Below are 22,361 nucleotides of genomic sequence, written 5' to 3' on the forward strand. Positions count from 1 at the left end.
GTCTACCTCTGTTGGGACCCGCTTGCCTCCAGCTGATTCCGTTGGGGAAGAAAAGGTCTCCCACTTGCTCCCTATTCTTTCTCATCTGCAAGGATAGTGTAAAGACACCCCTGTCACCCAGTTAGCAACTTCCCCTCTGCCCGCCGACTGAACGCTCATTTGAATGCGTTTCCTTTTCATTAAGAACAAAGGTTGGAGTCCGAGCCTCGCAGCGCGGGGGCCGGAAAGTACACGACGTGTGTCGAGAGCAAACACACACACACACACACACACACACAATGACCCACGAGAAAGGGAAAGGGGAAAACACCAATCCCGCGCTGGGCTTTTTCGACTTTTCCTTTAAAAAGAAAAAAGTTTTCAAGCTGTAGGTTCCAAGAACAGGCAGAAGGCGGCGGGGGGGGCGGGGGGGGGCGGCGAGGCGGGGGTTTACAGAAAAGGCGCCTGGTCGGTTATGAGTCACAAGTGGGTTATAAAAGGGTCGCACGTTCGCAGGCGCGGGCTTCCTGTGCGCGGCCGAGTCGGGTCGCAGCCCCGAGGTCCCGTCGGGCCGCCTCCAGCCTCGGGACGCGAGCGGAGCCGAGCCCAGCGGCGATCACGCGACGCGGGGAAGGAAGGAAGGTACGCCGACTTTGTACTCTTCTCCGCGCCGGGACTCGGCGGGCGGCGGCGGCGGCTCCCGGGTCCCCCGCTGCCGGGCGCCGGGGGCGGGGGCGGCGCGCACGTGGCCACCACCTAGTGCCCCGCCCGAGCCCGCGAGCGTCCGTCCGAGGGGCGCCGTCCGGGGGACCTCGCCCGGGCCATCAGGTGGCTCGGGATGGATTTCTGGGGAGGAAGGGGGAAGGGGAAGGAGGGGTGCTCAAGACCCGGCCCTCGGCTTCTCCCCAAATTTCCCTTGGTTGGTAGGAGGGGTACCAGGGACGTGGCCCTGGACGAGCTTAGTTAATGGAGCGGCCAGACAAGTGTGCAGGACAGACTTGAGGGGCAGGGTGGATTGGATCAAAAGGGACTGCCTTCAGGATAGGAGGCTTTTCTATTTTCTTTTGAAAAATAACAAATAATATACCTTCATTTTATAAAGTTAGAATCCTAACGTCTTAGATATCAAGGTCTTTATTTAATCGACGTGAGGACTGAGCAGACGTTCTGTGAGCTTCTGTTTTTACTTGCTCCCATCGTGCCAGGGTGCCCTTTGGCAGAGCACGTTGGTTAGCTCTCTTTATTCCCACAAACCCCCCGTATGTGTCTGTCCTCCACGTCCCAAGGGTGGACCAGTTCTTTGAGTTTTCTGTCATCTAAAGCAGGCATATTGGGATGATTATGAATAAAATTTAACCTGGAATTACTGAAGTTGACAGCTGACAAACATATAAGCCAGAATCCAGTCCTTTAAAATGAGAAGACTGAGGACGCGGGAGGTGAAGTTACTTTTCCAATGTCACACAGCAGATCCAAGACACCATGTGATTTGAAGAGGCCAAAGGTATCTAATAATGCTCATAATTTAGTCTATATTTTATGTCAAATAGTTGAGGTCCAGTGGAGATATTCTTTTCATGTGACCTTATGTAGAAGATTACATAAAGCCGGAGTTACTCTTTCTCTCCATTCATCTCTCTGAAGAAGTAGTGCCTCTGATGTATGGCTTTAACATAATGTATACTCTAAATGACTGTAGGGCAGCTGAACTTTGAATAATCATGTGACTGAGCTTTTAAAAATGGTTATGTATAAAGTATTGAATTGTCTATCCATGTTAACAGTAATATAAGCTATAAAGTTGCCAAGGCAATTTCCTGCCTATTGTCTAGTTTGATAGAGTCATCATAATAGAAAATTAGCAGGGTAGGTGGTGTTATCCCATTTTGCCCATGAGGACTTGTGGCTTGGAGAATTTATGTTTTCTCTGGTAAGGTCACTAGGTCCTTAGTATAAAGCCTGCTTCTAGGGACGGATGTGGGATGTGTGATGTGGGGCGTGGGGCTGTGCAGCCCAGGAGCCTTTTGACTCCATTTAAGCTCATGTCCATTATACTTGCTGCCCCCCTGATTTCTTGCAGGGAGCCAAAGCACACTGAGTAATTACTTCTGCTGCACGGACTAGTGGGTAATGGCTGGTAATAACCAAGTTTCCTCATGCAGTGGGTCAGCTCTCCCTGGCCACCGGACCAAGCTTCTGAACCACGTATATTAACAAAGAGAAACCTGAGTGCGGGCTGAAACCTGCTCTCTTTCAAGGCAGGTCAGTGGCATTGGCACAAACTTCTAGTCTTGTTTTTACCTAACTAATCATGTGTAAAAAGTGTAACTTCTTGGGCTTCCCTGGTGGCGCAGTGGTTGAGGGTCCGCCTGCCAATGCAGGGGACACGGGTTCGTGCCCCGGTCCGGGAAGATCCCACATGCCGCAGAGCAGCTAGGCCCGTGTGCCATGGCCGCTGAGCCTGCGCGTCCAGAGCCTGTGCTCTGCAATGGGAGAGGCCGCAACAGTGAGAGGCCCGCGTACCGCAAAAAAAAAAAAAAAAAAAGTGTAACTTCTTGGTCTTAACAAAAGAAACAAACAAAATCCCTGAATGCCATTGCTGTGCATGCAATTCAATTGCAGTAACATAACTAGTTAGAATGTGCTGTGGATTTTGTCATTCTGTACTTTCCAGTCGCAAACATGGAAAATTAATAACCTTCATCTTTCTGCTTCTGTCGTCAAATCAGTCTTCTGTGAATCAAAAACGCCACCCAAAAAAGCCCTAAGTTTTAACTTTTGAAAGGTTTTTTTCATCAGCTGTTTTATGTCATGACTAAGAGCTACCGCTCAACTGAAAGGAGGTTTTTCATATCAAAGTAATAGTTCTTAACTGTTTTTTTCCAATCTCAAATCTAATGGAAGTTATGTATGCCTTTCCCAGATTTTTTTCTTTTTTAATGTGCATGTTCACACCCAATTTTGCATTCAGTGTCAGGATGCTCCAGGCTTCCTTGAATCTCAGCCATGATCCTCCTGGGGGTGGAGTTTCATAATCTCTATTCTAAACCTAGTAGGACTAAATAGCTTGAGTGGTAGAGACTGGTGGGTAGACTCTACCTTGCCCCTGGATTGAGCACCCCTGTCTTTGACAAGCTGGCGTCTCTACGGTTTTGTGAGGTCATTGGGTATTGCTCAGCTGAAGCCATTGATTTTTATACCTTCGTTGTTTTGGTGTTAGGCCTCCGAAGCCTGGTATTATGGAAAGAGCACCAGCCTGGGAATCATGGCAGGTTTCTAAGTCCCAAGCTCTGAGCAAATGCCTGTGCCTCATTCTTCTTATCTCTAAAATGGGTGGCTGGGATTAAAGTCATTTCCGAAGCCTCTTAAACTGATGAAATTCTATGATTCCAGCGTGACTACCACTTCATTTTCCTATAGCTCCTAAGACACAGCTGGGCTCAGTGAATTCATATCCTCTATGTCCAAAGAGAGCGTAAGTACCAGTATAATTGACTAGAGAATATATGTTTGTCTTTCACTGATCTTACTGCTTCAGAACTGTCACATATTGGCTGAAATTGGCTAGAATAAGAATATTGTGAAACTTATTTTTCTCAAGGAAAAATATTAAAATTTTAAAAGCTGCTCTTTATCCCACCTTTTGAATACATCTTTATCTCAGACCCTTAGGTAAATGCAGCATTTTTAATTTGATCACTGCTGTATAATTTTCATCTGCCACGAAATACTTAAGCTCTGTCCATCAATCTTGTCTTTCGCTTACAATACCCGGGGCCTCAAGCAAGACCACCCCCAAAGCACATCTATCCTTAAATAAATATGCCACGTGTCTGAACAGTTCCACACCCTCAGTCACAACTCCAGGACTCACAGCAATGTGGAAAAACACTTTGAACCAAAAGGCACAGCTCCCACCCTTACGCAAGATGACACACTAGCCAGAAAATGGGGCTTAACATCAGTCAGGGGGCATGGTACTACAATAGACTGTGAATACATCTGTGCTAATTCTGAAAAACAGGAACCATGTGTGGGTACATGGGGTTAAGGCACTGGCAGAAGGAAAGATTACTGAAGGCTATCAAACAGCTGATTTCATGAAATTGTGAAGCTGATGTTTGGATAAGGACAATGACAGATAATAACGTTTGTGTCATGACTCCATAAATGAGAATGTTCTATACGCAGTAGAGATTCTCGGCTGTCTTAACAAAATGCTATGCTCTTTTATGTGGCTCAGCCATGGTCAGGCCAGCATTGTGGTTCAGAGCATGGACGCTGGTGCCAGACTGCCCTCGTTGGTATCCCAGCAGTTTAACCTTGGGCAAGTTACTTCACCTGTCTGTGCCTCCATGCCCCCAGGTGCAAGTGGGCAGGTGATAATACTCATTCTGAAGGTTGTTAAGAAGAATAAGCCAGTTAGCATACATCGAGCAGTCAAACTGCTGCCCGGTCCAGAGGGTGCCCTGTGTGAGTGTTTGCTATTATTATGAATACATTTATGATCTTTTATATTTCAGGAAACCAATTTGGAAAATGAGATACAAAAACAGCCTAAGAAAGTAAAGTATATATGTACAAAGTGGTCTCTAAAAGTTCTTGACAAAGTAAAAAAGTTGTTTGTTTTAAAGAGCTTCTAACAGTTTCAGAATGCATTTCTCTCCTGATCCCAAAGAAAAACTAATGAAACATTTTAGAAAATCATTTCCAAGGAAACATCTTGCTGTACCTTCTAGCAGTTACCTATGACTTAGAGATTAGGATACAAAAGGATTATTTGGCTTCTACAGGTTTTTCAATAACCTCTAATTTATATAATGATTCAGTTATACAGTAGTAAATGTATCTTGACTTGTACTTTTAAAACAACAAGTGCAACATGTAATAGATGTACAGAGACTTATGGGCACTCGGCAAGTATTCATGACTGATGCCATTAGCACTGTGGCTCACACCCACTGTGATTATGAGCCTAGCACCCGACAAATGCTTTACGTTCACTGTGTCACTTCATCTTCACAACGACCTTTTCAGTAGGTTCTATCATTATCTCTATTTTTAGAGAAACAGCTAAAACTTAAAGAGGTCAATTAAATTACCAAGTACCACACAGCTAGTAACATTGCTGGCATCAGGAATGGAACCCAGGCAGGTTGAAAACAACAGAACAATAACACCCTGGACCTTTCACTTAGATTCATAACATCTGCCACATTTGCTTTATTTCTCTTTGTCCCTATCCACCTCTCTCTCTATGACTGTATCTATATGCAGACCTGGCATCTCACCTCTAAATGCTTTGGCATGTTATCTCCTAAGAATGAGAACATGCTCCCACACAATGAAAACACGTGTTTATGGCATCCGACTGTGGTTCCAAAAAAAAAAAAAAAACATGAATGGAACCTAGTTTTTATCCACAACTTCAGATAATTATATCTGGCAGAATTCTCCAGCTTTATCCTATAATGATTATACTTTGTAGACTGAGATCAAAGCCTAGACTCTTCTGAATGTAAATGGTCCATCACTCATCTGGAATACCAACAAACCTCACTGATCTGCTTCCACATTTATAAGCTTCTACTACCCTAACTCTCCAAGAATCTGCATATTAGTTAAATCTTACTGAAACACTCCCATGTCAGATCCAAGCCAGTTGTGCAGACACAAATGCCTTTGGAGGATCTCAAGCACTTATTCAAAGCATTTACTGAGCGTGAGCCATGTATCAAGGACTGAGGTAAGACCGAGTCCCTGCCCTCAAGCACACCTCAGCACTAGTGAACGACGTAGTCACAGTGCTGGGTGATGAGTGCTCCAACTGAGCATGGAGAGAGGACCAACCACCTTGGGGGAGACAGCAGGAGGGAGGGTCACATCAGAAGACAAAGAGAACCCAGCCTCCCGGAGTTTGCTCTCTGCTGGAGAAAGAGAAAGAAGGCAAGGCAGAACAGGCTATCTTTGAGGAGAAATTTGGAGTAGGAATATCTAGTGCCTAAGAGTATGTATGAGATTGTCTAGAGATGACTTCATGTGGAGTAGCAGACGTAACCCTCATCTGGGGTGTCACGGCCCTGACTAAAGTGCTATGGGGGTGGAAGAAGTAAATGGTATGGTGTTTGCCTTGTAACTCAGGGTATCCTATACACGAGGCATCTTAAGAAAATTAATTTTTAAACGGGCAAAACTAAACTGTTCCCAGAACTTGCTCAGTTTGTCTAACATAGTTCTCAGTACACAAAATTTTCCTTTCCGTGATGGTGTGTAGAAATAGAAATTTATGAACTGTGTCTTGTAGAAAAGCTGATTTTTCCTATAATGCCAGACACAGGAGACCGTGTACATATAACCAACAAACAGGTTACACATAGTAAGTTCCAAAGGAGGCGTTTTATTGAAATTCACTGTTGAGAATAGGCACTATAAACCCAAATGCACAGAGGAGGCCTAGAAGAGGTGACCTTGAAAGATGGCAAACACCCAGGGTTGATACCTGCCATCACCCTTCCTTTATCCTGAGGCGGGGGAGGCGAGGGGAAGGGGAGAGAAAAGACATTGAAAATAAATTATAAATGAAAAAGAAAATTATGATTAAAATTATCTTCTGGAATATGATACTTTAAAGTTTAAGTTGTTACGCACGTGGAAAACCTTTTGTGTAAATATGAAAGAAGAATGAACGGCTATGATTTAAAGCAATAGAATGCATCTACCCTGAGCTCTCTCCTTCCCGACCCTTGTTTTTATCCATGATTGTTTGATAACATTTTCCCAAAGTTTCGGGCCTGAAGCTGTGCCAGGGTGAGGTCGGGGCATGGAGGAAGTCCCCTCTGTGATACACTGGTCCAGGAGCCAGGCTGGACTCAGGCTGGCTCTCAACCTACTTCTCACTCCATAGAATGACTCTGGGGGAAAATATTTCTAACCTGTTTTTTTCCACATCCTTATCTGAAAAGTGAAGGTATTAATCTCTGTCCATAATAGAACTATTGGGAAGGCTACTTAGCTTGTAAATAAGTTCCAAGGGAGTTTCACTAAAAAACTTCCTGGTTTTAAAATTGGGAAAAGCAGAATAATCCTCTAAGGCCAATATTCTTTCGCATTTGCGTATTCACAATCAAATTGTCACTCTGTATAATGTTTCCATGGTGATCCTGTGTATCCACACTGGCTTTCTTCTGAGACAGTTCAAAAGTATGAAGTACTTAGTTTTATGTTTTAAAATCATTATTGGTATATATCTTTAAAAACTCATTTTCTGAATTTCAAAATACAGAAAGGTATGTTCTATTAAAGCTGTTTCATGTGCAAACAAGTCTTCCCGGTAAGGAGCTCTTAATTTAGAAAAAGTAGATATTTTCATTAAAGAATTCTTAATTAGAACTATTAAGAAAAGGGATGTTAGATATTTTATGGAAGCAAATGAAAGAAAGTATCATGACATAGTGAGTTTATAATATTTTTCCCAGCAATGGCTTATACAGGGAATTTTCCTTAAATGTAAAGTTAATGACATGAAAAGTAATTTTATCATTTATCAGGAGGTCAGGATATGGGTTATTTCTAAAGAACAAAAGATACATTTGTGTGCTTTTTTTTTATTGGAGTATAATTGCTTTACAATGGTGTGTTAGTTTCTCCTGTACAGTGAAGTGAATCAGCTACACATATACAGGTATCCCCACCATCTCAATCAGTAGCAGGTCACACCATCAATCCCTCTTTAATGATGGAATTCATGTGAATACAAGAGGAACATAATACTCTTTGCTGCATTTCCTGACAGCACAGAAGTTGACTTAACTCTAAAATGAGTTACTGAGATGTAACACAGAATAATCATATTCTACAGAAAACGATAATAAAAAAACTTCACAAGACTAAACACACTTTAGAAAACCAGTCACTTAAATATTTCTTTTTGTCACTGAATACTGAAGGTCTTTATGAAGAATTATTGAGAAATTGAACAATTTATATGTGGTTTTATAACACGTAGGCGTTGAAACACAGAGGACTGAACTAAAACTCAGGTGAGACTGTTTTAAATACTTAATTTGTGGCTCTTGTAGTCTGGACATGAAAAGAATGAACTCTCGGATGATTTGAGGGTACATCCTCATCTTTCCTCCAAATCACTCTTTATCCCCATTAAAACTTACCCACTTTGGTCCTCCCTCCTCAGTCCTTGATCTCTGCTTTCAGAGATGACTAGCTAGCTAACCTAACAAAGAAGTCTAAGTTGAGGTGTCCATGGAGGGACTTCAACCCCACCCTTCTCCTCCTTCTCCAAATAACTGATTTGCCTTTCAAGGACATTTTACCTGAAACATTACCTGCCACCGTGGTTCTCCCACCCAAAGGAGATGGTTCTAATTGTAAGAAATTCAGACTAAGTAGAAGCGAAGGGAAGCACTACTATGTAGAATTGTTAGAGGGGCAGGTCCTTGGGGCATCATATGCGCAAGCACCCTAGTCAAAAGTTCATCAAGAAATTGTTCTTCCAAAGATGAACAGCGACAAGTACAAACTTTCTCAGGATCTTGATTTTTACATACCTTCGTTAATCTTCACTGCTTAGTTTTATGACCTAAATCAAAACAGCAACTTCAGAACATAGGGAATTAGAGTAAGTTCTGGTGGGAAAGCCAGATGCTGCTTTCTTATGCAATTATATGCTAGTCGCTTTCAGTGAGCGGATCCCAATAGGAATCAACATTGAATTCCATTTTAATGATTATGATTTTTACTGGTACACAAAAAAATTAAATAAAAATGGGGAAATATTTAAAGGAAGTTATCTAAACTTAATCATTTTAATTTTCAAAAGCATAATTACATTACTTTTCACCTATTAAAATGGCTTTGGAGCTAGGATTTGTAAGGCTATATCAATATAGGATCATGCCTTTCAGTAGAAATAAGTGTATATTCACTTTGTAGCAACAAATTAATAGTTTCCAAGTATTTATACCTTTCATGGTGAGTAAAGTCAGGGCTGTCTCGTGATGGCTTGGTTATAAGAGTCAATCATTGTAACTCTTTTCTTTTTAAAGAAAATTTCATAGCATGCAGTTTTTTTTTTTCTTTTTTTGTTCAATTATTTTTAATTTTTTATGCATCTAAAGTCCTTTGAATTTGTTTCCTTTTTCTTGAGTTTATCTGAAAGTAATATGCACACTCAAACACTAATAAGAGTTGTAAACATGTCCACATTCATAATTCCCATCAAAAAAGAGATATTTCTGAAAAAGGTTACAGTATTCTAAATTTTCTTACCAAGGGGAAAAATATTATGTATTACAAAGTCATGTTAATTACCTATTATAAAAGCCTTGTGAAGTGAAATATCTTGTGAATCCACATCTATTTCCATCTATATCTATTTCGTTATATCTGTGTCTCTATAACATTTGTTATATTGACAGACTCTTCGTATCTGTTACATCAACAATTTAGATTTCTGCTTTGTGTGTGTGTGTGTGTGTGTGTGTGTGTGTGTGTGTGTGTGTTTGGGTTTATTAGAAGAAGTTATTACACTAAAATTCTTGAGGCTTTCTATAATAGGAAAGGGGTAATCTTTCAAACTGAGTGACAAGAGTTATGCAGGACCCATGAAAGAAGATACTGAAAATGATTGGTATTCATTCATTCATTCAGCAAGCATTACTGAGTGCCTACTATATTCCAGGACCTCTGTTAAACATAGGAATAAGAAAATGAATAAGACATTAGATTGTCTCAGTGTAGTAAGAGAGACTGATAAACAGGGAATTTAATCATGGTGTAATATATTCTATGACAGAGGTGCAGAGTATTATCGGAGCACTGAAGAAGTGTTCTTTTCTTGTCTTGAGAGATCAGAAGACCTTCCCCGAGAAGGTGATGTTTTCACGAATGAGAAGTTATTGGCTAGGGGGAAAAGGAGAGAGAGGCACCCCAGGCAGCAGAGACACCATATGCAAAGGGGAAAGTAAGAGTCCTGAGAGATCAGGCACTGGAATGACTTGGTGCAGAAGGCCTGGGTGGTGGGTGTGATGGGAGATGGGCTGGAGAGGGAAGACAAGTCACATGTATGCCCTGCTAACAGTGGAGTAATCTGAAGTCAAAGGCTTCAGGATAAGAAGGCAGGGGCAGTGAGTATGGAGAAAAAAGCATGGATCTTTGAGTCAGCTAGGATGTATAATAACAATAGCTCCTGGAATGCAGTTCTTTTGGTATGCAAATATGAAGTGGTTGGTGCTGAGAATATGCAGCAAAATAAGAAAATACATAGGTATATAAAATTGTGGAAGGATCTAACTTATGATTCATATATGAAGAGATCCTTAGTGACAAACTTAAGACATATTCTACTCTGAATGTACAGCTACTGACGTCTTTCCTGGCAAATCAGTAAGGTAAGAAGAAAAGGACATATTGCAATAATATGCCCCCCCCACACACAAAAATCATCCTTCAGAAAAGCATAATTTAAGGAAATTTTCCCCAGAATGCTGCCTTCAGTTTAGTGCTAACTACCAGAGGGAGAATCGATCTGCCATATAATGAAAGATACCTATTGTTGTTATTCACCTAGTATATCTAGTGCTTCATTTTGGTAGATTTTTATTGAAGACAAGAAGGAATGGTTCTGACCCTCAATTACTGAGTAATAAATTCTGTCAAGTACTACATTGAACTTGGAACCTATCTTCAGCTACTGCAAAGAATTGTGCTATAGTCAAGTTTATATTCACAATGGACATTTCATGCTGTGGGCCTAAAAGTAGTGTGGGTCATAGGGTTTAAAGTATGTCTTTAGAACTGCCCTAGTCAAGACCCTCACTCTAATTTATATTGTATAATCCATATGAATTTCTCTGTATTGCTATACATTACACATTATATTTGTTACAGTCTTATCAAATGGTTAGCAGCTGTAGCTGTTGATTGCTGGGCCTATAATTATATACAATTCTTCTGCCACCCTACCAGCTGGGTGGCTGCACTGATTCCAGAATAAGCCACTTCTTTTCTTATTACCTCATGACATCATCCTGTGCCCAATGCCTTGACTAATAGACTAGCCTTTGTTGTCTGTGGTCACTAATTTCCACTCAGACACACAGAGCAATTCTGGTTTTGGTTAACTTGGGTCCTCCTTGCAAACCCAGGCAAAAACAGTGAAGGTGAGCACGGCTTCACTGCTGGCTGAATGACATTCTGGTCGTTCTAATATCTAAAAGTCTACTGACTATACTTTTAAAAATACTATTCTGGGATAATTTCTCCTTTATTCTGTTTATTGGGATTAATGCTTTTCATCTCTCATTATGTTTTAAATGAGATTTAAGATTGTGTAGTATATTTAGACAAAGTGCTCATTCTGTGCAGTTTTAGGAATTCATCATGTCTGAGGGGTCTGTCTAGATAACACAGTACCACAGTTTCTGTCTGAGCACTGTGAACAAAAGGGAACCTGTGTGGTGCTTTTATTTCAGCATACCTTTAGTGTTTGAACCAATAAAAAAATAAAAGCTGTTAGAATTTTTAATATAGTATTGTGAAAACCATTGTCACTTTTCTGAGCACTCTAATTGGTCAATTGTGAAAAAAGATGAGAGAGAAAAAAATCTGATTATTATACTAAATGCATTTTTTTTAATACCTGTGCTCAGATGTCACCTTTAAAGAACAGGAGTAAAATTTATGGGAAGAACAGTACGCAAGCAATTCACCTTAAATACGAATTAGACACAGCTCTTTAAAAGAAGGTTGAATGATATTGGCTGGAGGAACTAACATTAGGATATTAATATACATTTATCGAGCATTTACTGAGTCCAAGGTTCTGTGAAAGGGGAAAAAAAGTCCATATTTTTATAAGCTTTATTGACTGAAAATCTGTATAAGTAAACTAGAATCCATTATTTAATTCAAAGCTCTTCATCATTAAACTAATTCATCTCAGAAAACAGCAAAGTTAAAGAAAAAAAGTACTATCAGTAAGAATGACAAATTTCCTTGGTCTGGAAATTTCCAAACCACGATATTCTGCCCTGTCAAAATATATTCACTGGGGAATTTTTAACTTTATACACTTCTTTTGAACTTAATCACAATTTCACATCGAGCTGGCTTCATGATTAAATAAAAGAGAAGGTGATTCCCCTCTTGTGCTAAAGGCAACCACATACTTGAATGATACTCTAACTTCTAGGTTCTGCTATAGTAACACCGAAACCAGAAGCTTGTGGGAGAAATGTCACTTTATCTGAGAGAGTAAAATCGGACTCTAACAGGAAGTAGCAAATTCACCTTTTTCTTTTTTCAATCCACTCTGCCGAAGGCAAGTAGTTTGAAACACAGCACTCTGTAAGTCATACTTCCTTTACGCAGATCAAAACCAAAGCCACTGGGTAGTGCTTCCCCCTAAGGAATCTCTAAATAGAAGATGGGGCCATTTTATGATGGATTCATTTGTAGGCAAGACCTCCACTGCCTGTATCAGATCTCCCGAAAAAAAATAAATAAAGGTAAAACCACAACTATTTATTACAGAATGAAAATCTAGCCCAAACTCCTCTGTAAAATAAGTTAATTCTGTTTTAATCTTCATAAATCATTAAGCACCATTTTTAATATTTTGGCCTTTTACCTCAATTACCTACTTTTCAGGTGAGATATAAATCAGAAAAGATGGTACTATGTCAGAATGCAAGGTCTCGCCTTTGCATTTTAGCATTTGGGGACTTTGAAGAACGGTTGCATTTTTGTTTTAACGATGATCCGTATGTGTAAATAATTCAGAACTATATTAGAATTGAAAACATAAATTTTAAAATAGTCTTCCAATACGCTTAAAGGTAAACATATCATCCTTTAATTGACAATTTCTCTACCCTGAACAAATGACTAACTAGGATTTAATGAACCCTCTCCCTTAAAGAAAAAAGAGACTGTCTTTGCTTTCAGATTTATAGTCTGTGACTCCAACTTTATAACTGCATGTGCGTACACAACAATTTCTGTCTCTCTTGCAGGTGGCACAGACCAGGAAGGGGAAATCTGTGGTTTAAATTCTTTATGCCTCATCCTCTGAGGGCTGGAGGCTTGCTGGAGGCTGTATGCTGTTAATGCTAATCGTGATAGGGGTTTTTACCTCTGACTGACTCCTACATGTTAGCATTAGCAGGGTACGGTGCCTGTTACTAGCATTCACATGGGACAAACGGCCGACGTGGGAGGATGACAAAGAAGCGTGAGTCACTCCGTTGGATAAACTCAGACTTCAGGCTTTATTATTTTTTGTTAATCATAATATAGTCACTGGGATGTTCCACCTTAAATTAAGTGTTAAGAGTAAGGTCATTTGAAAGATTTATCAGCTGTATCCTGAATGCCAACATTTTTACTTTAATCCTCAAGCCCACATCCTTGTTTCTATCTTTAATGGAAAATATATTCGTGTCATTTTTAATTCGAAGTTATGGTTTGTCTCTTGTAACTGTTCATAAACACTTTCCATAATTCAACCGGAAAAAATATGGACTAAACACATTCTGAAACAAGCTTCTAGAATATCCTTGTAGTTGAAAATTAAAAGGGCTACCACTATCCACCAGTTACATCATGGATTGTCCAGAAACGTGTATAAAAAGATTTAGAAATTGGTATTTTCCCCCATGTTATAATTCTATTTAGACAACTTTAGTGTAAGATGGATACTTTTATTTGAATCTTAAGGGAGAACTGAAAGGCTATGACAATTATCAACAATTTGTCTTTTATATTTTTACAAATTAGTATGGTAATTGACATCTGAGAGCTAACCCCTGTCTTTTCCCTACAAGATACAAAGATTTAATCAAAAGTTTAATATTTGAAATTAAGTCCCAAATCTAGCCACGTAACACCGTGAGGTCAGAGAATCCACTTTTCCTCTCAGCCTGTTTCTCCTTCCACAGAATTGGGCTAATACTTTATGATGTTGGTGTGAGGCTTACATGAGCTAGAGAACTAGTTTGTAAAATATAAAGTGCTACATTAATGTTATAGTAAAATTAATCCAAGAACTACTCCCCCTACTTTGTTAGAGAAGAGCTAATGATTTGGTTTACAGAATTTTTCAGGTTTGGATTTCTATGCAACCTTTCTCCATAATTATAGAACTCTATCACTTACAAATATGTAGCTAATTGTAATTGTTAGCATATTTAATGTGTATTTGTATTAGCAACTCTTCTTAACATTTTGTCAAAGGGGTTATGCACTGTAACCAAATAAATCTCTTGAGTCTTTAGTTGATTTAAAAGAATTTTTTTTGTTATGGCCTTTTTTCTTTTGCAAAGTACAAACTGTAATTTCAGAAGTTATTTACACACACAAAAAAAAAATGGGAAAAAATTATGCGAATACTAAGGGGAACATTCCTGACTCCTAGGACACAGTATTCTCATCTGAGGGCATCCCCTTGGCCTGTCCCCCATTTCTGTTCAAGTTAAGTGTTACCAAGATAAATTTCTCCTCAACCTGGAGTGAACATTTGGCTCCATGGAGCCCCCATGTAGGTATGTCACGCTGAAGGGTATTTCTTTGCACTGTGCATCTCATCTGCACTGTTTGTCTACAAGAGGAGTCCTTGTTTTGAGTCCCAATTCTTCAAAACCCTGCTTGCGACCTACAGCTACCAAGTCCCATAGTGTTAGGCCTGGAATACACTAAGCTCATATTACCTTCCTGCTGTGATAATGAAAAGCTACGACCAACAAGAAGGCAGATTAAGAAAAACTGCCCTGTGAAATGCTTCCTTTGAAGAGCACTAAACTACCCTACGTGAAACTAAAGGGAGTTACTTAATCTCTGTACGCCTCAGTGTCCTCAACAGTAAAATGATGAATATATTTCATAAGGATGACAGGCTTAAATGAAAGTGTTTGTAAAGAGGACCATGTCCACTATGCGTTGTGTTAATTAAACACTAGCTTTAAAACTTGTAACTTTCAGCTTTAAATCAAGTGATCTACTATAGCAGATCTCCCCAGTAACTTCAGTCTAACCGTAAGCCTCTGATGACAACCAAGAGAACCTAGATACTGCAAGGGCCACTGGGTTTTCTCTTGGCCCCATCCTCTCAGGCTTCTAGTTCCTGATCTCATGGTCTTAGATGGAGTCCTTCTGACCAATATATTCAGTCATTTCAAAAATTCTCGGAGCATGAGTAAGACTGGGTGTGTGTTTGGGTTGAAGGAAGGGATAAGTGACAAGAAAGAGTGTGTGTGTGTGAGTGAGTGAGTGTGTGTGTGTGTGTGTGTGTGTGTGTGTTTTGAAGTGACAACTAAGGATGGCTGAAGACGAAGTCAGCTCTGTGGTAGATGGTGTAGGGAAAAGGAACCCAATTTTGTACACAGAAAAACTGAATTGAATGAAACACTACATTACGCAGGACCTGATTTCTTAAAAAAAAAAAAACTGAAGAATGTCAAGATGGTTTTCTAGGATCTGACCCACTTCCCCAGAAACTTGCTAAATTAGAGACCAGTCCTTTCCTACCCACTGTCAGCAGCCAGATAGACCCAGTAGCTTAAAAATAAAGGGAAGGAACTTCCCTGGTGGTCCAGTGGTTAAGACTCCACGCTCCCAATACAGGGGCCCTGGGTTCGATTCCTAGTCAGGGAACTAGATCCCACATGCCACAACAAAGAACCCCCATGCTGCAACTAAGAGCCCGCATGCTGCAAGTGAAAAAAGATCTCACGTGCTGCAATGAGGATTCCACACACAGCAATGAAGATCCCACATGCCGCAACTAAGACCCGGCACACCCAAATAAATAAATATTTTTTTAAAATAAAATAAAGAGAAAAGAAATAGAGGAATAAGAAGAAAAAAAGTGAAGTCAGGGGATTAAAGAATGTATAGAAAACATGGAGTATTAGAATTTCCCCAAAAATAGAGATGAGCAGGGCTTTGTTCAAAGAAGGTGGGGAAACCTGAAGAGGAAAAAAGCTTGAAGAAAATAGAGCCCATAAATGGGCAGCACTCAAAAAAGCTGACCCATTATGTGGTTCTCCACTTACAATGACCAGAAAACAGTGAAACCAACTGATGAAACTTGCACATAAGCTTTCCACTTTATATTTCAAATTCTCTTATATGCAATGAGTATAAAGAAATAATATACACATAAAAGGTTTGCTGTTGTTGTTGTTGTTATTACTATTGTATTTTAACTAATCTAAGTGTTCCAGTATTAGTCTTCAGCTGGCTAACATACATATTCCTAACCACTTAAGTAATGATTTTTTTTAGGTGGATTTCTCAACTATCATCCCAAAGATGTCTTCTCTATCTTGGATCACTCTTCCACCCTTCTTTGCAAAGCTCAGGGGTTTCCCAGATCACTAGCACTTAACACACTGTATACTAATTTGTTTTAGTGTGTGAATGATTGCCCTAGAGGAAGTGGAACCCATGAGGGCCCATCCACCATCTTGCATTTCTGTATCCCACTCAATGATTACTGACTTAATCACACCACTATCATTCCAAGTCCAACTGTAAAAACAGAAATAAGTTTACATACAATAAACATTTCACTTTATACTGATAGGCTCAAAGAGGTGATTTTGGGTAAAGATTCATTATAGCAAACAAATGACTGGAAAGTTCTACATATAACTGAAGAGCTAGGGCAGTGACTCTCACCTTGGAAACTCGTTAAGGTGCAGGTCCCCAGGCTCCCACCCCCACCAAGGTTCTTATTCTGTAATGAAGCTGAGGAAACTACCTTTTTACCAAGCTAACCAGGCAATCCAGATGCAAGTGGTTCATAAACTGACTCTGAGAAACAGTAGTTTATACCCAGTGCTGCTGTTGGTGTGGCAGCTAGGAATGATGCTCAGAGGAAATCCTGCAACATACAGGTGTAATGTCTGTTTACACACCATTCACTCTGTGTAATGAGAGGTTCTGCAATGTGGGCTGAGTGATGAGATGCCCTTATCACTGATCTCTTTGGGGGATAAGCAGCAATAAATTTCATGTCCCATTATCCTTCCCTGCCAAAAACATCCTAACCATCTCAATAAAATCCACCTGACTTGAAAGTTGCCCACTGAAACCAGCTATAACCAACCAATGACCTCGTACTATTTAGGCCTAACAGATCAGCTGCTACTTAGAGCAGTAGTTAGGGAGGGTCAAGTAGAAGGAATTCGGTGCAGTTCCTGACAAAAGAATGGATTGACTAAAGAAACAAGCATGAAATGTCGCTGCCATCCTATCTCACCCTCTCACCCCTGGGCTGTCAAGGCCTCACCAACCTTTATACCCAGTCTCCACTTAGGAAAATCCTACCCTTTCCCAAATGCTGACAGCTCAGCAATTTCTGACCCCTTTGCCCATGCTGAGCACATAGGAAAAGAACGCTGAAAAGGGTTGCACCCAAAAGCGATCCTTCTCCTCTGTTATCCCAAAGTACATTTTGTATCTCATAAAAGTGCTTTGCACTGTGCCCCGCGTCCATTATTTGTGTACATGTTGCCCTCTCTTCTAGATCATGAGCTCCTGTAGGGAAGAAATATCATTTTAAACTTTTCTGTATTCCACTCAGCTCAGGGCCTTGCTCACAGCTGCTTAAGTGGAATGGGAAAACGTATCCAAGTCTCCACTGACTTTGGAAATACAGCTTGTTCTGATGCAGGAGACTATCTGTACCTGGCATACGTGTATGTCCAGACCTGAGGGACTGTTTTTCAGGTTGACTTGTATGGACTCATTACAGACAGCTCAAACATCAATTTGGCTTTTCCTAAATTCTGCAGCTCAAGAAGGCAGTCTCCATATTCATTTTAACAAATTCCATCATTAAAAAAATATATATGAAAATTTGTCCTTTCCCTCTCTCCAGGCAGGCTTGGTATAACACGCAACTTTGCAATCCCTTAGAAATAACACTGCAGTAGTAGCCACCCCCAAAACTATAAATATTTTCCCTTTCTTTCAATATATTTAACCATGTATGAAATCTAAAATCTAATTGAATAAATTTATCTTCAAAAGGATGTTATCTATATTTGTCAAAACTGAAAATACACATACTCTTTGACCTATAGGATCACCTACAAGAATTTATATTATAGAACTACTAGCACACGTGGAGCATCATATGTTCAAGGTTACCAAATGAAGCATTATTTTAATAGCAAAAATGTTAAATCAACAGGGTTCTAACTAAATAATGGTACATCTTTATTTAACACAAATACAGTATTCAGTACAAACAGAATACTATATACTGAAAGAAGAGAAACAATGTATGTAACTTCTAAAACAGAAAGGAAAAAAGAAAATTAGGAAAATTGGATCAATCCAGTATATGGCAAGAAAGGAGAGAAAAGAATGCAAAGAAATGGTAATCACAGGAAGGGGTATATGAATGAAAACCTATTTCTTAAAAGACAATAATTCCAAAACTGGATTTGAAAAGAAAATAACAGTTTTATGCTGTTTATAAAAGAAAGACTTAAAACATTAACAACATTTAAAAAGTTGAAAAGGGAAAGAAAAATGTATACCATATAAACACTAACAAAAATCGAATGTAAAAATAGAACCAGATTAAGAAAAAATAGATTGAGGAAACCAGATTAAGGGGGAAAAGCATTATTAGGGATACAGAGGATCCTTATTTACTGATAAAAAAGAAACAATTTGCCACCAAGTTATAAAAATTCCAAACCAGAATATATAATGCTAACAAAATAGTGTCAAAATAAAATAAGCAAATATAAATTGTCAAATCCACAATCATTGTAGGAGAATAGATTTAAGGTAGAGAAAACAAACAAAAAAGAAGATTCCTATGTGCTTTTTTAAAGAGAAAACCTAAAATATAATAATATGAAAAGTTAAAAGGAATGGAAAAATATTTACAACTAACCTAAAGAAATCTCATGTAGAAGTATCAGTATCAACCAGAGGGCAGACAGCAGAAGCAAGAAGAACTACAATCCTGCAGCCTGTGGAACAAAAACCACACTCACAGAAAGATAGACAAGATGAAAAGGCAGAAGGCTATGTACCAGATGAAGGAACAAGATAAAACCCCAGAAAAACAACGAAAACGAAGTGGAGACAGGCAACCTTCCAGAAAAAGAATTCAGAAAAATGATAGTGAAGATGATCCAGGACCTTAGAAAAATAATGGAGGCAAAGATCGAGAAGATGCAAGAAATGTTTAAAAAAGACCTACAAGAATTAAACAACAAACAAACAGAGATGAACAATACAATAACTGAAATGAAAACTACACTAGAAGGAATGAATAGCAGAATAACTAAGGCAGCAGAACAGATAAATGACCCAGAAGACAGAATGGTAGAATTCACTGTTGTGGAACAGAATAAAGAAAAAAGAATGAAAAGAAATGAAGACAGACTAAGAGACCACTGGGACAACATTAAACGTAACAATATTCGCATTATAGGGGTCCCAGAAGGAGAAGAGAGAAAGAACCCGAGAAAATATTTAAAGAGATTATAGTCGAAAACTTCCCTAACGTGGGAAAGAAAATAGCCACCCAAGTCCAGGAAGCACAGAGAGTCCTATATAGGATAAACACAAGGAGAAACATGCTGAGACACATAGTAATCAAACTGGCAAAAATTAAAAACAAAGAAAAATTATTGAAAGCAGCAAGGGAAAAATGACAAATAACATACAAGGGAACTCCCATAAGGTTAACAGCTCTTTTCTCAGCAGAAACTCTACAAGCCAGAAGGGAGTAGCATGACATATTTAAAGTGATGAAAGGGAAGAACCTACAACCAAGATTACTCTACCCGGCAAGGATCTCATTCAGATTTGATGGAGAAATCAAAAGCTTTACAGACAAGCAAAAGCTAAGAGAATTCAGCTCCACCAAATCAGCTCTACAACAAATGCTAAAGGAACTTCTCTAAGTGGGAAACACAAGAGAAGAAAAGGACCTACAAAAACAAACCCAAAACAAGTAAGAAAGTGTTCATAGGAACATACATATCAATAATTACCTTAAATGTGAATGGATTAAAGGCTCCAACCAAAAGACACAGGCTCGCTGAATGGATACAAAAACAAGACCCATATATATGCTGTCTACAAGAGACCCACTTCAGACCGAGGGACACATACAGACTGAAAGTGAGGGGATGGAAAAACATATTCCATGCAAATGGAAGTCAAAAGAAAGCTGGAGTAGCAATATTCATATCCGATAAAATAGACTTTAAAATAAAGAATGTTACAAGAGACAAGGAAGGACACTACATAATAATCAAGGGATCAACCACAAAGAAGATACAGCAATTATGAATATATATGCACCCAACATAGGAGCACCTCAATACATAAGGCAACTGCTAACAGCTATAAAAGAGGAAATTGACAGTAACACAATAGTAGTGGGGGACTTTAACACCTCACTTACACCAATGGACAGATCATCCTAACAGAAAATTAATAAGGAAACACAAGCTTTAAATGACACAATAGACCAGATACAGTTAATTGATATTTATAGGACATTCCATCCAAAACCAGATTACACTTTCTTCTAAGTGCGCACAGAACATTCTCCAGGATAGATAACATCTTGGATCACAAATCAAGCCTCAGTAAATTTAAGAAAACTTAAATCATATCAAGCATCTTTTCTGACCACAAGGCTATGAGATTAGGAATCAATTACAAGGAAAAAAACGTAAAAAACACAAACACATGGAGGCTAAACAATACGTTACTAAATAACCAAGAGATCATTGAAGAAATCAAAGAGGAAATCAAAAAATACCTAGAGACAAATGACAATGAAAACACGATGATCCAAAACCTATGGGATGCAGCAAAAGCAGTTCTAAGAGGGAAGTTTATAGCAATACAAGCCTACCTCAAGAAACAAGAAAAATCTCAAATAAACAATCTAACCTTACACCTAAAGGAACTAGAGAAAGAAGAACAAACAAAACCAAAAGTTAGTAGGAGGAAAGAAATCATAAAGATCAGAGCAGAAATAAATGAAATAGAAACAAAGAAAACAATAGCAAAGATCAATAAAACTAAAAGCTGGTTCTTTGAGAAGGTAAACAAAATTAATAAACCATTAGCCAGACTCATCAAGAAAAACAGGGAGAGGACTCAAATCCATAAAATTAGAAGTGAAAAAGGAGAAGTTACAACAGACACTGCAGAAATACAAAGCATCCTAAGAGACCACTACAAGCAACTCTATGCCAATAAAATGGACAACCTGGACGAAATGGACAAATTCTTAGAAAGGTATAACCTTCCAAGACTGAACCAGGAAGAAATAGAAAATATGAACAGACCAATCACAAGTAATGAAATTGAAACTGTGATTAAAAATCTTCCAACAAACAAAAGTCTAGGACCAGATGCCTTCACAGGTGAATTCTATCAAACATTTAGAGAAGAGCTAACACCCATCCTTCTCAAACTCTTCCAAAACACTGCAGAGGAAGGACCATTCCCAAACTCATTCTATGAGGCCACTGTCACCCTGATACCAAAACCAGACAAAGATACACAAAAAAAGAAAATTATAGACCAATAGCACTGATGAATATAGATGCAAAAATCCTCAACAAACTACTCGCAAACAGAATCCAACAACACATTAAAAGGATCATACACCATGATCAAGTGGGATTTATCCCAGGGATGCAAGGATTCTTCAATATACACATATCAATAAATGTGATACACCATATTAACAAATTGAAGAATAAAAACCATATGATCCTCTCAATAGATGCAGAAAAAGCTTTTGACAAAATTCAACACCATTTATGATAAAAACTTTCCAGAAGGTGGGCATAGAGGGAAACTACCTCAACATAATAAAGGCCATATATGACAAACCCACAGCAAACATCACTCTCAATGGTGAAAAACTGAAAGCATTTCCTCTAAGATCAGGAACAAGACAAGGATGTCCACTCTCACCACTATTATTCAACACAGTTTTGGAAGTCCTAGCCACAGCAATCTGAGCAGAAAAAGAAATAAAAGGAATACAAATTGGAAAAGAAGAAGTAAAACTGTCACTGTTTGCAGATGACATGATACTATACATAGAGCATCCTAAAGATGTCACCAGAAAACTACTAGAGCTAATCAATGAATTTGGTAAAGTTGCAGGATACAAAATTAATGCACAGAAATCTCTTGCATTCCTATACACTAATGATGAAAAATCTGAAAGAGAAATTAAGGAAACACTCCCATTTACCATCGCAACAAAAAGAATAAAATACCTAGGAATAAACCTATCTAAGGAGACAAAAGACCTGTATGCAGAAAACAATAAGACACTGATGAAAGAAATTAAAGAT

The 22,361-nt window shown here is 38.9% G+C and overlaps 1 long non-coding RNA gene across 1 annotated transcript; it reads left to right on the plus strand.

The window, feature by feature from the left end:
• The first annotated feature begins 518 nt into the window (after nucleotides 1-518).
• Nucleotides 519-2,468, plus strand: LOC141278498 (uncharacterized). The gene is made up of 3 exons (XR_012331261.1): nucleotides 519-621; nucleotides 1,305-1,483; nucleotides 2,142-2,468. It is a non-coding gene; the product is annotated as an uncharacterized lncRNA (long non-coding RNA).
• Nucleotides 2,469-22,361: the final 19,893 nt, after the last annotated feature.

This window comes from Tursiops truncatus, chromosome 4 (genome assembly GCF_011762595.2).
Source record: "Tursiops truncatus isolate mTurTru1 chromosome 4, mTurTru1.mat.Y, whole genome shotgun sequence".
Classification (NCBI taxonomy): Eukaryota; Metazoa; Chordata; class Mammalia; order Artiodactyla; family Delphinidae; genus Tursiops; species Tursiops truncatus.